The sequence below is a fragment of the Botryllus schlosseri genome, chromosome 5 (assembly GCF_051294905.1).
Source record: "Botryllus schlosseri isolate E-star chromosome 5, Bs_hap1, whole genome shotgun sequence".
In the NCBI taxonomy this organism is placed as follows: Eukaryota; Metazoa; Chordata; class Ascidiacea; order Stolidobranchia; family Styelidae; genus Botryllus; species Botryllus schlosseri.
Window position 1 is genome coordinate 21,540,015 of NC_137240.1, and position 16,795 is coordinate 21,556,809.

General features: G+C 38.5%; 1 protein-coding gene across 1 annotated transcript in view; it reads left to right on the top strand.

The window, feature by feature from the left end:
* Positions 1-16,795, top strand: part of LOC145439855 (uncharacterized) — a 366,083-nt gene that overhangs the window by 282,404 nt on the left and 66,884 nt on the right. The window lies entirely within an intron of this gene.

Sequence of the window (16,795 nt, forward strand, 5' to 3'; positions counted from 1 at the left end):
GTATGACAATGCTGTTTTAAAATCCTCATTGACTTCGTCATTATCGGCGAGAAATAGCTTTGAAGTGACATTGCTGTAGTTAAAATATATCATTAAATGCGATTTATTCCTTGTATATGTGGATAAATGGGCGAATATTCAGCAATGTGACCCGCCAAGTAGGGGGCCTACTTAATTTTCCGATATCCGGCCCGCCGACTGGAGAAGTTGCCCGCTCCTGGTATAGACTCACTTGTAAAAAAAATCACAGTATTAACCTCGTTTATTAAGGGTCTGTATGAAATGCCAATCGTATATCAAAAGCGGGAACGATTAGCAACCTAGCGAGCTAGTGTGCGATACGATGAACTGTGTTGTTCATCTTAAGCTCCGATAGAGGTATACTATATTCTAGTGGTTCTCAAACTGGGGGTGTGAATGCATCTGAAGGGGGCGCTAAGCCGTCTGTTGATAATGATGCTTCTTGAACTAGCAATGTGTTTAATTTTTACTGAAACCTACAAATTTCAACAATGGCAATTGTCTGAAATATATTGCGATTTTAAATGTCATAACTGTGTCGTATCATCGGTAAACCGCTGCTAGATCTTGACTGACGCCGAACCTTGCACGGATAAGAGAGATATCTAAATTGAGATTGACTGGTGAATGCGTAGCTGTTGGCGTATGCTGTTATGGCAAGTCTGTCAGGCATCTCTACATAGTGTGTAGCATGGCTGTGGAGTCGGTAAATTTTACGACCTACTTGAACTCCAGCTCCATGCATTTTCAATACACCGACTTCAACTCCGACTCCAGAGTCGTTAAACGTCTCCGATTCCGGCTACGACTCCGACTATTTTCCTCACAGAACTCCGACTCCAATAGTACTACAAATTTACTTCCAAAATTATATGCCACGGTGACGGTGACATACCTTTCACAAAATCATTCAACGTATGCAAACATATTATTCACGATGGCATGCGAAATTGTTTCATTGTGATACACATCTCGAAATATTCACTTTAAAAATTACCATGGAAGTATTCATTTCAAAATTTCTTTTTTTTTAGTCAATGAACATTACAAGTTTTCATAACATGGAAAAACCACGGATACTCTGATATGTATGAATCATTCATTCAAAGATGCTAGCCTATGTATAGCAACTAATACAGATTTCTACAAATTTTATCACTAAACACTATACTGATGACAAATACACATGTACTCTCTCACTACCAATAAACGATGGTCAGAAACGAAATCTAGGGAGTAGTCAAAAACATATGTCCTCATCAATCACTCCAAACCTTTTTGGATGTCGGAGTCGCATTTCAAACATCAGAGTATTGCAGCAGGAGATCCCTGATCTTCCAACTCTGAAATTTATATATCGTATATTCATCTCGCCATACCCTGGCAATCGATAGACATCACGTCGTATTTACTTTTAGTCTAAAAGGCCATGATTTTGGAGAATGTAAGAGATTCATTTGCTAGACCTACTTGAATTCACGTCTCAATATAAACCCGTACGTCTTGCGTAATATCTGTGTCTAAGAAGAACTCACCCAGGAGAACAGGATGTCCAGGTAGTAGCCAGTCAGCTAAACCTGGAATACTTTGGTTAGTTCTACTTCTACTCCCAGGAAACCATAAAATCTCTGCAGTATGCACGAGACCGCATGAAATGACGTATGCGACTGGTACCAAAAATTTTAATGTAGCTAGCATACCTCTGCATCTTATCATCCAGCTCTTTCGAAAGCATGCACATGGAGACTTCTCTATATTCTATATCGGTCATTTTAGAATTGATAGGCACATATTGGCGAGTGCTATACATTTAAATAAACGGAAAATGCAAGTCATTACTATACCGTACTATTTTATCGTTATGTGATAGCTCTTCCGTCTTCATATATTCCAGCACTTAATGAACAAGTTTGTGGGGGAATATAGGTTGGACTTATTGCAAGTTATACTTGACTATGAGCCTTTATTTTGATGTTAGTAGAATTGTGTCGCAATTTACTCTTCACAGAGAAGATATATGAAGGTCTATGACTAGCAGAACTCGAGTTATATCCTTGCCTGATAGGTATTCATCCAAGCGTTTCCTGATAGCAGGGCATGGTATGGTATGGTATGGTATGATATGGAAGCATGGTATGGAACAAAATTTCGGTATGGAATATGGAAGAGTGCAAGTATGGTATGGTATGAAGATTTCCCAAGTATGGTATGGAATGTTTTTTCCATACTTCCATACATTTTCCATACTTTGGCAGTTTTGTCAGAATCGTGACAATGATCCTATTTTCGATTTGTCAAATTGATTGCATACCTCAGAAAATCGCTCACGGTCTATGTTCCAGTTCATATCTCAAATTGCGATTTATCACTCACCCACCCCGGTCGACATTTATTTGAAGACAACTGAGTAGCGCTATCCGCATATGAAGGAAGATAATGTTAATAATGAATATTCAAATAAAATAAAGTCGAAATATCATAAAATCGAATGATATTCGACCACTGACACGTTACAACTTGCGTTTTGCTTATCGTAACTTCCACTCCGTAAACTACCAAGGGACTTTTAGAATCGTAGATTCTGATAACGTAAAAGTTGCATGAATATTTATATCGATTTGTTGAACTTGGAAATAAATTTCTGCGCTTTGGTAGTATCATCATCACGCAATATCTATTTCACATAACCATCATTGTAATTCAAAAATATCTAGCTTGTCTTGAAGCAACATTACGATATGCCGGCTTTTAACACGCATGAAACTTCATGAAATTTGGTTATATCAGATAAAAGAATAAACGGACACCCTGATCTTGGTTCATGAATTTAATGTGTGGCCCGCAGATAGGCGGGAAAAATGGACCCTTGATCCGCTGTACCAAAATGATTGTAGTGATATAAATTTATATTCCAAGATATATCCAAATGCACTGGTTTCGAACCGGTGGGGGATTCGTTATAATAAGACTTCATATGTATGTGAATATGTATCCAGGGAGATTGGGGACTCGCTAATTGATAGCATAGCCGGACTCGTTACAGAAGCAATGACATATTTTGTTTCCAGTTATGTAGCATGCTAAAGTGTAGCTTATATGGCGGTTTTATCTAACAACAGCAGGAAGTTTATCCGGCCCATGCATTGTTTGGCATTTCGACATGTAAATTGATGCCACCTTGCTACATTTGGAAATATTTCAAACCCTTCCTATTTTTCTGTCGGATTACACATACATTTGACGGAGTCGCAACATTCCGTTTACGGTTACCAGTTCACTGCTCAGTGCTCATTCATTTCATTGTGTGCTGTTTAATTCGGGGGGGGGGGGGGGTCTTAACTTTTACCTATAGCAAGTCTTTACAAAACAAAGTCTTACCGAATTTTATTAGAGGGAGCAATTCTATCACCCCTCATAGTAGCTTTCATATACAGTGACTGTATCTACTCATAGAAAACAACAACTGGTGTCTATCATATTTTGTGGCATATTTAGACGTCAATTAGAGCCTCAAGAAGGCTACCTTGAAGCCGCGGATGGATATCACTGGTCCACATGCACTTGGTCAAGTTTTTATGGACCAAGACTATTGCACCCTTTCTTAAACATTTTTTCAACCCATGTTGCTGAGATGCATTTTTGATTTTGTCAAGTGAGAAGCAATGTTTAGTTATATTTTCATCAATGTTGCAAGGAATGTTGTCACTTACAAAGCCAGACGATGTATTTACTGTTTCACAATATCATGGTATAATTCCAAAAATTGAACCAATTTGTGACGGCATCCGTAATTTTGTGTTGGTCGCGATTTGGTTGGAATTTCTTCCTCCAACCCAGGGGTTCTCAACCTGGGGGGGGGGCGCGAAGAAGCGGTCACCTGATAAAAATTTTTGCGCTCCGCGCGATTTACCTCCAATACACGCCTGTTTCTCTCTATATAGTCTCACTTTCATATTTTTTTATTCTCTCATCCACATTTATAACCGACCATACCACCAAACAATTTGTTGGGGTTGCTATCATGCCAGTTGGATTTTGTGATATGACGATAAGGGGGGCGCGAAATTTTTCACTATCAAAAAGGAGGGCGTGTCTAAAAAAGGTTGAGAACCACTGCTAAGCAATGGAATTGCAATTGCAATAAATGTCAAGTTTCATCAATATACGCGAAATTTTCACTATCATCAAGGGGGAGTGTCAAAAAAAGTTAGAGAATCACTGCTCAAGTCCATAGTATCGCTACTGTTGAAGGGCGAGGTATACTGCTCGTCTATATCCATGATGGGTAGCATCAGGAATGGCTGATTAAGGTCCGGATATAAAGTGTAGGCAATGGAGATTAAAATTTAGCAATAAACTTTAGAGGTGACAAACAACTACTACATCAAGGCGGAATAACATACACCATTCACAAAATACCTCGACACACCTCGCACTTTTTACCTGATATTCACACTCGTCATGTTTTATTACCACTAGAGAAGTATATTTAGCAAGTTTTGAAGAACACTTAACCTTCCTGCAGTGGCGAAATGCAGTCTCGGCAGGAGAGCGAAGGCTTATATGTGAATGGAAATGATGATGTGGTGTTCCGATGCAGACCCGTGCCGCCGGAGACGCGAATATCGAATTCGACAAGAGTCCAGAGTCCAGACAAGAGTTCTTTGGCAGGGAATGGCGAAGGTATGTCGACTACGGAATAATTATTTCGCTTCAGAGATGATAACCAGATTGGGATGCCGATTAAACAGATGATTATCTCTCTTTATTCAGATTAAAACTGATGTATTTGTCGTCGCTATAAAACCGCACGTTTGAGTTGCCCTGTCATTAGTAAGGCAAGTTTTTGTAGGCACTCGCGAGAAAGTGTCCTAATTGACAACTAGCACTTTTTAAACCAGGGGTCACCGACACGCGGTCCGCGGGCCGCATGTGTTGCGCGAGGTCATGTTTTGCGGTACGTGAACTCATTTGAGATATCGGAAAAACTCTTAGTAGAGCATTTTGAAATGACAAAATTGATATCAGTTTCAAAATATTGTTGTTATTCAAAACAAGCTCTTCTCCTGTGTTCAACATCCCTATTCATCACTAGCTGATACGGATTCGGCGATGGTAATAGCATGGGGCAAGAATTAGCTGATATGAATGCGAAATATGGGCATGGGCATATTGCCTTCACGTGCAACGGCCTGAACACGGCCATGACCAAGACGCTTAAAAAACGACTTGGGGCTTCGCCACAAGATCAAGCTTTAACAAGAGTTGGTTTTCCTGCAAAAACCGTCTATAGCAGGGGTCAGCAGCTCGCGGACCTCGGGTCGCATTCGGCCCGCGATGTCTTACCAGTTTGAAACCAGTTTGAAATGCTGAAGTTGACTACGTAGTACGTAGTACGTAGTACGTACAGTTTCAACATATTGTTGTTATTGTTTCAGAATAGGCTATTCTCCTATAGCCTATCCAACATCACTATTCGTCACTAGCTAAAACGGCTTTGGCGGTGGAAACAGCTTTCCATCGAGACGAATAATCAGCTGATATAAATGGGCTGGGCATATTGCCTGCAATGGCCTAAACTCTGCCAAGACCGGGAGAAAGCGGCATAGGGCAGTGGTTCTCAAACCAGGGGGCGCGCCCCTCTTATGGGGGTGTGAAAGCATCTGAAGGGGGCGTGGAGCTGCGGTCAACGTGCGCGATTTTCATCACATTGAAATTTTGTATCTTGCCCGGATTACATATTATAGAATTCTCTCATCAATAGTCATAACCTTCCATACAATCAAACTATTCGTTGAGATTGCTAGCATTCTGGTTGCATTTTGTGATATGACGATAAGGGGGGACCGAAATTTTTCAGTATCATAAAGGGGAGCGTGTCTAAAAAGATGGAGAACCACTGGCTAAGGGCTTCCCCACAAGATCAAGCTTTACGCGAAGATGGTCTTCCAGCCAGTGTTGGGATCAAGTCACTACCTTCGAGTCACGAGTCATTTCGAGTCATTGCACATTTTGACTCGAGTCAAGTCAAGTCAATCGATTTTCAAAGGTGACTCGAGTCAAGTCAAGTCACTCGATTTTTGGAGGTGACTCGAGTCAAGTCGAGTCAAGTCAAGTCAAGTCACGAGTCAAGTCACAATTCAAGTCAAGTTGCCTTTTCCAAGTATGAAGCATGATAACGTCATTGCATTTTGCTAGCTGTCTAAAATACAGGTTGATTGGTCATTGATTTCGAACCGGTGAACGAATATAGAGTTAAATATACACGCAAGAAGGCGCTCTATCGCTCACATATAGGCTACGTAGAACTGCTAAACTACGTAAGTAATTGCATAGCCTCAGTTCATAGTTACCATCCAAAATAGAGAATTGAGAAACGATTTGATAGGATATGCAATACATTACCCATTTACAAATTGATATGACACAATTCGAGCCTGCGCCAATTGGTGAGGACTAATGTTCCCTCTAAGCCGCGCACGTGCGCAAATGAGCAGTGCTGACACTGTCTCTGCGCACAGAAAATCTAAGTTGCGCACAAAAAATCCGAAGTGGTGACCTTTTTTTTAGTCGTTACGCATTGTTGTCCAAGGGTCTGCGCAGTGAGTTGGTGACTGTGCGCAGATTGGTCAAAAATTAGAGGGAACATTAGTGAGGACTATATGTAAACTATATTCGAATTCAATTTCAATAAAACAAGGGGTTTGGTTAAGGTAAGAACAGAGAAGAGAAATATACATTTTGCTATTATATTACTTTATAATACTAGTTTACGACAAAGTTAAGTTGTAAGCTTCGACTTTGTTTGCGGTCAATATATTTGTTAGAGTGAGAGAACAATGGAGGCTCAGTAAAATGCACGATCATTGAATGATTGGTCGCTCTCGCGGGTTAATACACCAGCGTTTCGTGAACAAACCGAACAGACGCAAGATACAGTGATTTTTATCGACACCGATTACTTGATGACTTGAAATTGACTCGTGAATTTTGCTCCGAGTCACGAGTCAATCCACATTTTTGATACGCCGAGTCAAGTCAAGTCAAGTCATTTTAGCAAAGTGACTCGAGTCAAGTCAAGTCATACCAAAAAGGTGACTCGAGTCTGACTCGAGTCAAGTCATGACTCGAGTCATCCCAACACTGCTTCCAGCTAGTAACGTATCTCGCTATCCCCAATGTCGATTCCTTAGAAGCGGAAAAGTTTTTCCAGGTATCGTGCACAGCTCACAGTTCAAAATAAAATGAAATTATTAACAACTATTTTTTGGTGTATTTGTATTTCTTTATTAAAATATTATTTCTTTTTTGATCACTATGCCCGTCGCCTAGGTCACGTTCTACTGACGTAGAATTTTAAATGTGGCTGCCTAGTTTATATCGATATTGAATTCATGCGACCAGCGGCCGCAACGAAATTTGAAAAGTGGCCCGCGACCCGTTTCGAGTTGGCGACCTCTGCTTTAAACACTCATTCAATAAGTCTCGGAAGGATTATTGCCCAACATTCTCTCTTTAATCTCCACTCAAACATGCACAGAAATGTCAGACGGGCTGCAGGCTTGACATCCCTGCCTTAGGTTGCCATCTTTACAGATATAAAGGATATCATTTCTTACTTGCAAAATAACGAATGCACTTTTACAAACACACAACTTAACTAACGAAACCGTCTCAACAAAACTTGACCTCGAAAGACTAGACACAACCTGTTTCCGTTTGTGCGGGTTCGGCCAGAAGCCAAGTCATACTTCCACTTCTAATTCAGTTCAGGCGCTGTCGTGCTTGGCTGGAGTTCTTTAGCATCTAGCTTGCAAGCCAACTTTTTCGTCATACATAACATTGAGATGTGGCTAATCTATCGCATGACTATTTGTTATGTAAATCAAAGAAAGTTAAATCATACTAGAACTGGTTTTTATAGCATGCTTTTTAATTTAGTGCTTTACATTTGCGCAATACTTGATAAAAGCTGCAGTAAAAATTGCAAAAATTGCAATATAATATTCGTACTAACAGCTATAGATATCATACTTTATACATCACGATTATTTGGTAAGCTGCTGCATGAAGGTGTAAAAAAGTTGCAAAAACCTGCCCCAACCATTACTCCTCTTGCTATTTTGCAATTAGCTACCTGAACAGCTTCATGGAGGTACAGAACTTCAATATACAATTGAATAGTATATTCATATTGAAATGAACCCGAATATTTTCGGCTGACACTCGTCAGGGGCAATCGTCAGCAACTAGTAGAGAATTCGAAAGAACAGCGTATATCAACAATCGTAACACAAACTATTACGTCACCAGCACGTAACGTCGAATACGAGAGCATTCAATGTACTATTTTTAGATGATACACGAACTCTTTTTGTTGACACGGCCTTGGCTGGTGTATTTTGATAAAGGTCGACTCCAAGGCACACAAAAGAAAGTGTCAGCGACCCTTTCCGAGTATGCGAAATCTGTCATCTCGCGAAAGAGTTCGTGTATCATCTAAAAATAGTACATTGAATGCTCTCGTATTCGACGTTCCGTGCTGGTGACGTCATATTTTGTGTACTCAAGTAGATCTGATTTTCTCTACTTCTACTTCTACTTCGTAATATTTTGTGATCTACTTACTTACTTTTCGCTATTTGCAGGTTGTCAAGTAGAAGTAGTTCAATCCCTCAATACGAAAGATAGCCTGAGAAATTTATGGGCTGCTTTCACGGAGTATTTAAATTGATTTAATTTAACATTTATTATTCATAAAAGTCAATTGAAGCCCAGAAATTTTGTTGCGCTTTGCGCACAGTAGGTATGAAGTGACAAATATGTTTCCACGGCCTTTTTTTGCGTTGCACCTGTTTCAGCACATCACCTTTGAAGCTTTATGGAAAAAAGACATGAAATATATTTTCCACTTTTTCAAAGTGGTATTTGTATTTCACTTCCATTTCCCAGTATCATACTTTTTAGTTCTAATTACTTACAGTTCTTTTGTCTGCAGAACATACATGTTGGTTGAAGCATAAAAGCAAGTGTAGTAGTGCCTCTATTTTCCGAAAATAAAGCTACACTAAATATAAATTTTACGAAAAACAATATTTGTTTTTAACGTATGGTAATCGCGCAAAGTGTTGAAACCGTATCCGATACAACTTTTACCTGTTCGATGCGGGTGTGATCAGACTAATTTGACCCTCAAGTTCGTATCGATCATTTCTATCTAATACCGAATATTGTGCATGCATATTTCCTGTACCACCATCACTACCGTCTGTTGTTATGGATTTTAATTGAATAAAGAATCTCTCTCTCTCTCTCTCTCTCTCTCTAAACTTGGAACCTTATAATATGGGGTGGGGCGCCATGCCATGATGTTCTCTAAAACGGAGTCTTCCAGTAAACAAAGGGTTCGTATCGCATTTTTTGTCGAAAACTGATACCTCCTTGGGTGCGTCAATACGAATCAAGCTTACTTGAGTATGTGCATACTTACTTACTTGAGTAGATTTAAAGTCAGTCAATTCTACTTCTACTTCAAGTAGTTTTAGATTGCTTATGTAAAAAGTACTTGATTAGATTTTTCGTGACTACTTCTACTTCTACTTGAGTAGCTTTCTTGACTACTTTGACCACCTCTGACTGAAACCCCAATCACACAGTGGATGCGGGGTTTGGATCATTAGGTTTCGCGACATGAATGGAGCAGCGTAAAGACACAACAGTTAGACCATATTCCAGGGCCGTAACTGTCGCACCCCGAGCCCCCAATTGGGCGGAACTCGTAGGGTCCCCAAATTTTTTTCGTTGGTTGTTTGTTGAAGGAGATTTTGATTCAACTTGAAGATTTTCGTCGCGCTTCGCGCGATCATCTACATATGATTAGTAAGAGAAAAATGTGCATATTTAAGAGAAATAGACATGTCAGCAGCATCGGTCACCACACATTGAAATGGACTGTGACTCTGGAATAAGAGGTGGGCAACAGGACATTTTCAAACCAGAAAATAGGTCACCGTCAAAAGAAGGTTGAGAATCCCTGGTCTAGTGCGATAATATAAATTTGTGATATATAAAATGTTTCCTCATTTGCAGATCTCATAATACGGTAACCCTATAAACATAGGAGTATACTGAGGTTGTATTCCGAAGTCACACGACCCATTGTCAATTCGCAACATGGAGTATGTTCGTTGAAACGATATTGCCGTGAAGTATAATGCATGAATTACCAACCGATAGCATCATCACCAAGTTCTTTCAACGCGATATTGTCAGGTGTTAATTTGTTTTTACTGGCTTCATTTTGCATCACATCGAAAGTGTTCTCCGAGATCGCCTAAATGTCCTACTTTTTGAGAATTCGTCCTTCTTTACATCTTTGACGGCTAGGCTAATGGACAGGGTCAACGGAAATCACCTTAAATGACGCGAAATACGTAATGCGTGCGTTCGAGCGGGTCATTCTTGAGTCAGGTCGGAGTGATGACCTTTTTTTTGTCAACAGCAGAGAAGTATCGTGAAACAGTGGTACCCTTTTATTTAGTAAACACAACAAGACTTCCAGTAGCCTAAATATTTCAAAATCAAGTGTTTTCTATTTCGGCAAACTAAATTTTATGATTTGATAAAAGTGTCGTCCTTTCCCGATTCCAAAATATGGCAACTCTAGATATCTTGTAATTTTAATTCATATTGAGATGATCACTCTAAATCGAAAGCATCGATTTAGACACAAAATTGTGCATTTAAAGATGTAATACGGTACAAACACATAAAGTCGACCTAAATCTTTCGCCGCAGTGGTGTCATATTATGTGCACGTCCACACTTCATCAGATAAAGTTACGAAATATGTGCTTCTGCTGACATCTTATGATCTGCCTCATGGCTTTGATCACTATGAAAGAGTTTAGGTATACATTTTAAAGCCCGGTAAGTCGCCCCACGAGTTGTGAGATCAGTAAGATTGAGAAGGATTGTGAGGTCGACGCAGGAAACGATGCTGGAACTTATCGTAATGTCACTGGTAAATGACCAGATCATCCAAGGTAAGGTACCGTACACTCGTGTGCCGATCATGAAGTCATCGGTAAACCCAATGACCCTGGGGAACCGTTTGCTCCCGCTGGATTATTTGTAGGGGAGGAAGTAAGCTGCAAGTTACAGCCGCTCAAATGATGCAGCATTTCTATAATAGATGTTGAACGGTATTAACGACTCTAGTGTGAGTAATGCGTGCTTTTAGCCCGGTTCACATATAGCTCAGAAGCAATGTATCCTCTAATTTTGACGAGTCTGCAGCAAGCGCTCACCTACTCTCTTCGCGGTCCCTTGGACAACAGTGCGTAACCAAATGGTTATCTCTTCGGATTTTTTGTGCGCAACTTATATTTTATGTGAGCAGAGACCGTGTAAGCTCAAAGCAATTGCACAGGTGCGTACCTAAGAGGGCACATTGCTCAAGAGCCATGAAGTGGACTGCTGTTTCATCACCGTCGGTCCATTATTTTAGTGTGTGACTTTCTTGCATTTACTAGGTTTTGTGAACGTTTCTCTTATCATTTTATTTTCCTACGAAACTGGCAGAAGAAATTGATCATTTCAACCCAATGGTAGATATCATTGTTACAGCCACATGACTGCCTGACTTGACTATGGCTTCCATTATATTGCGTTTCCCCATTATTGATTATTAACATATCAGCAGTATAGCAATCAAAAAATCAATCAATCAATCATTCAATCATTGTCATGACCATGTAATTTTGAAGTACGTTGTTTAGTAATCTTTAGTGTTACCTGCATGGCTATTATCAGTGCATTCTGCTTTTAACTGTTGACTGAATAAACATATCTATATTTCTCTATTTCTATCCCTCTCTCTTTCTCTCTCTCTCTCTCTCTCTTTCACGCTTCACATCTCTCGATAACGGCGGGAACTCAGTCTGGGTCAAAGGTCAATACACAGCATCAGTAAATTGAGCGCTCGATTAGTCGCAGTACAGTGACTTTGTGGATGTGGATGAACGTGTCGCTAATCTCATCATAGCGGAAGGAATGGAGAAGATCTTGTGTACGGCATTACGAGAGAACATTGCTTTAATTGAAGGTAATTCGTTCAAGAATATCAACATGTGATATGTTATGATTACCGGTATGTTGTCAAGAGGGTTCTTACAGCAAGCAGCAGTGTGAGAAATATTAGTAGAATGCCTTTTAGATCAACTTGCAGTAGCATCGAAACTGAGTTTCAGAATGTCAGTTAATCCTCTAACTTGATGCAATGTGGGTTATACAACTAGAATTCTTGACCAAGTTATATACATCTTGCTTTGCAGTTGACTCACTTGTTTTTCCAATTACATGACATTTTCATTGATTGAAAACATGACATTTCATTCAGGAACCTATTATAATAATTATTATTAATATTATCCTGTGAAAGAAATCTTATTATATTCGTGTCAAGTTCCCTCTATATAACACATATAAGTGTGTGTGCATTAGGGCTGTTCAAAAATAACTTTTTTCCTGAATCTTGCCGGCTACTTGATTAAATCGTTAGGCTGCCTTAAAAAACGACGCGCACCAAATTTCAAATTCATTCAAACCAATTTTTGCGGTTTTTGTACAGTTTAAAAATTTTGAATTTGCCCAGAAATGCGAAAAAAAAAATTCAAATTTTTCTGCCAACCCCATGAAATCGTTGGGCTGTCTTCAAAAACTATGGAAACAAATTTGACTCAATTCCGAGCCGTAGAGGCGGAGTTATTTCAGTTTTTCTTTGATAATTCTTGGATTATCCACCGGCCCCAGTGTGCATGCTTAGCTCACTACATAGCTGCTTTTATAGTAACACTTTGCCTTTGTAATAGATCAGAGCGGAGTTTCAAATGGTCGTTCCGAGGAGTGTCGAAGCGAAATACTTGCTACTAATGACAAAATATTTGGAGTAGAGCTGGAGACAGATGAAGAGGTTAGTATCATTTAACTATTCTAGAATGAATTTATTAGTTGGGATAATCCTGTTTATTTTTGTTGCAATTGATATAATAAATATTGTTGTGGCAGAACTCTTGCCTTCATATCAACCGGAATGCAATAAGTGGAATGTCTTTCAACCAAATCTTCTACATTATTTTTATTTATTATAATATTCATTTGTAGGGAAAAGAAGCCGCTGCGGTTATGCTCCTGATGGAGTTACGAAATGCAGTAACTGAAAAGAAAATCAGGGCACAACAGGATTTGAGGGCGATAACGCTTTATCAAGTGAGTTGTAGGATTTGCTGCTTGCTTAACCTTGTACTGTGGGAACAATGAACATGAAAATAGATGTACCATAACGTCCTTATTTGTCAGATTTGTAATGATTTCGACTCTTGTCCTGATTTTCGGCAAACATTTTCGGCGTTTTCCATAACACCTTGGACGTTTTGCATGCCACGATCTGGCACAAGTTCGAACTTAACAGACCGTCACAAAAGTACAGCTAGTTGTCTGAAAATTTTGTGGCTTAACATGCGCGCATTTCGAGTTGGTTCTAATTCGGGGGTCTGTTAATTTCCAAGTTGCGCCACAAACATGTATTCTAATTCGGGGTCTGTCGAGTTCAGACGTGTGCCGCCAAAATGTGGCACAATTGTTTTTGGTTGCTGAAAATATGGTAGGCCTATGTTTTGATTGACGCTGTTTACGTTATGACGGTGCAATAAACACTCGAACTGAAAAAAGGCCTCGAAGAATAAATGTTTATTAAATGCTTTTCAATTACATCATTCTTTTTGATAAGGCTAGATCCAAGTTAGAATGAGCTGGTGTAAATTTGTGTTCGTCCCAAGCCATGGAAAATCATTTCTGCTGCTAATGTAATTTTTGGTTTTCCTGACTTCGAGTCCAAGGGGATGGCTACCATGGATATAGTGCATAGAATCAGTGAATGTGAACATAATACTTGTGCCGTTCCAAAAGGAACCTGTATGATGGTATACTGATCAAATCTGATTGGATCATTAAAGGTTAGTAAACTTATGATTATGTGGAAAAACCCATACATGTCAACGACTAGACAGCATATCGTGACGACAGAATTTGCTATCACTTGTTTCCATGAGTTGAGCTTGTTAAACCATATTGACAACAACCTATATTGACCTATTCAGCTCTATTTTTATTCAATATTCAATTTGTAGAAGTCCTATAAAGGCATTTCTACCTAATCTAAATCTTGTGCTTTCAATTCACACATGGATTATTGGCAATATAATTTTAGTTGACATATTTTTTGCAATTCCAGGCCCATTCAGTCCAATTAACGGCCACAAAGCTGAGTCCCCGACATCTCGTACTAGCGCACCATGAAAATGGTGACCTGCAGTCATGGATCGTGGCGAATGGCTTCCGCATAAAGGGATCCTCTCACAATAAAGCGAAACCATTTGAGATGGTGCTGGATCTTTTCGCGTGTTATTATGTTTGTGACCCTGCATATCCAAAAGTTTTCCAGATACTCTCAATTTTACAGTATGTCCTGATTGCAGACAAAAATTTGGGTTTCAATTAAACCAGCTTCTCTGTTTTATGAGCAGATTTCAGAAATCCCAGTAATGATTTTGATTTCGTTTGCTGACTTGGACAACTCTACAATTCTAGTACTAGTCTAGTTGTCTAATTTGAGTGAAAAAAATGTGTAGCTAAAATTCTGAATATACTCTAATTTTGAAAAAAAACTAGCTATAATTATAATTCTACTTAAATTCGTGAAGTGCTTCGTCTCTCTCATCCGAATCTAATTTTTGAAAACAACTGAACCTATAATTCTAATTGTACTCTAATTTGGAAAAACAGTGTAGCTATAGTTCTAATTCTACTCTAGAATTTGAAAAAAAAACTTACTATAACTCTGATCCAACTCTAATTTCGAAAAAAAACGAACGACAAATCTAATTCTACTCTAATTTGGAAAAGGCTGTGTAGCTATAAATTCTGATGTTACTCTAATTTGTGAAATGTTTCTTTGGTCTCAATCGAATCTAATTTAGAAAACAACTACTGTATAGCTATATTTCTAATTCTACTCTAATTTGAAATAAAAACTAACTCTAATTCGGATTCCAGTCTTATTCAGAAAATATACTGTAGTAATTATTCTAATTTTACTCCAATTTTTCCAATGTTTCTTTGCTCTGACTCGAATCTAATTTCTAATAACAACTGTGTCGCTATAATTTTAATTCTACTCCAATTTAGGAAATGTTTTTTTGATCTAATTGAAATCTAATTTGTGAAAACAACTGTGTTACCATAATTCTAATTCTACTCCAATTTTTGAAATGTTTTTTGCTCTAATTAGAATCTAATTTGTGATAAAAACTGTGTTGCTATGATTGTAATTCTACTCCAATTTTTGAAATATTTGTTGCGTTGAGTAGAATCTAATTTGTGAAAAGAACTGTGTTGCTAAGATTGTAATTCTACTCCAATTTTTGAAATGTTTTTCGCTCTAATTAGAATCTAATTCGTGATAAAAACTGTGTTGCTATGATTGTAATTCTACCCCAATTTGTGAAATGTCTCTTTGCTCTAATTTGAATCTAATTTGTGAAAACAACTGTGTTACCATAATTCTAATTCTACTCCAATTTTTGAAATGTTTTTTGCTCTAACTAGAATCTAATTTGTGATAAAAACTGTGTCGCTATGATTCTAATTCTACTCCAATTTGTTAAACGTTTCTTTGCTTTAATTTGAATCTAGTTTGTGAAAACAACTGTGTCGCTATAATTCTAATTCCACACCAATTTGTGAAATGCTTCTTTGCTCTAATTAGAATCTAATTTGTGAAGACAACTGTGTCGCTATAAGTCTAATTCTACACCAATTAGTGAAACGTTTCTTTGCTCTAATTACAATCTAATTTATGATAACTTTGTAGCTGTAGTTCTTATTTCTAAAGCTTGAATTTTTTCAATTGTGCAAGCTAGAAATTCACACATTTTCGTCTGCAAACGAATGTTCTGTATTCATCTTTTGTTGCAATAAAATATTTTTTGAGCCTAGGCTGAGTAAAAATTCATGGTTGGCTGGTATTAATTTCCAGCTCTGCACGAGTCAGCATGAACACACCACCACTAAACACAGGATAGCCAGGCACACATCGGCTCCAGCACGTTGTGTGGTAGTTAAAAAACGGATTTGGCGCGTAATTTTGCGTTCCTCTGCACGCATTCGAATTTAGGGAGTATCATTTTGGTAGAGTAATACGATGCTCGGTTAGGAATCGAATCGTCTGGTTAATCAATTACGTTCATGCAGTACCTGTACTGAGGATATGTATCCAGATACTATTTGAACGTCTAGGTCGATTGATACTGGGAAAAAATGTATCTTTTCGACAGATATCTGCAAGAAGAAAGACAAATTCAAAGTGATCATCTCGCTGGTGGTTGCTTTCTTCTTTATTTTAATGCTGGTTTTGTTCGGAGTACAAGCAAACTGGACTTTCGAAAGCAGCACTCAGAATATTGGTATGTGGTCGTTAAGACGCTGAAATTTATAACGCAATATGTTGTACGGCGTTCTATTGTTTCGCGTTGAAATAACAGTACTGTAATGACGTCAAAAACGTCAGTACATGCGAAAATCATACCACGTTATTGCGTAAAAGTGACCATATGTGTGTACGTACAGCACGTTCATGAAGAGTTATGAGCCAAGCAGTTTGTGAATATGTTAATATAGCGAAAAACTCAATACTCAATTCAAGTGATATAATTCA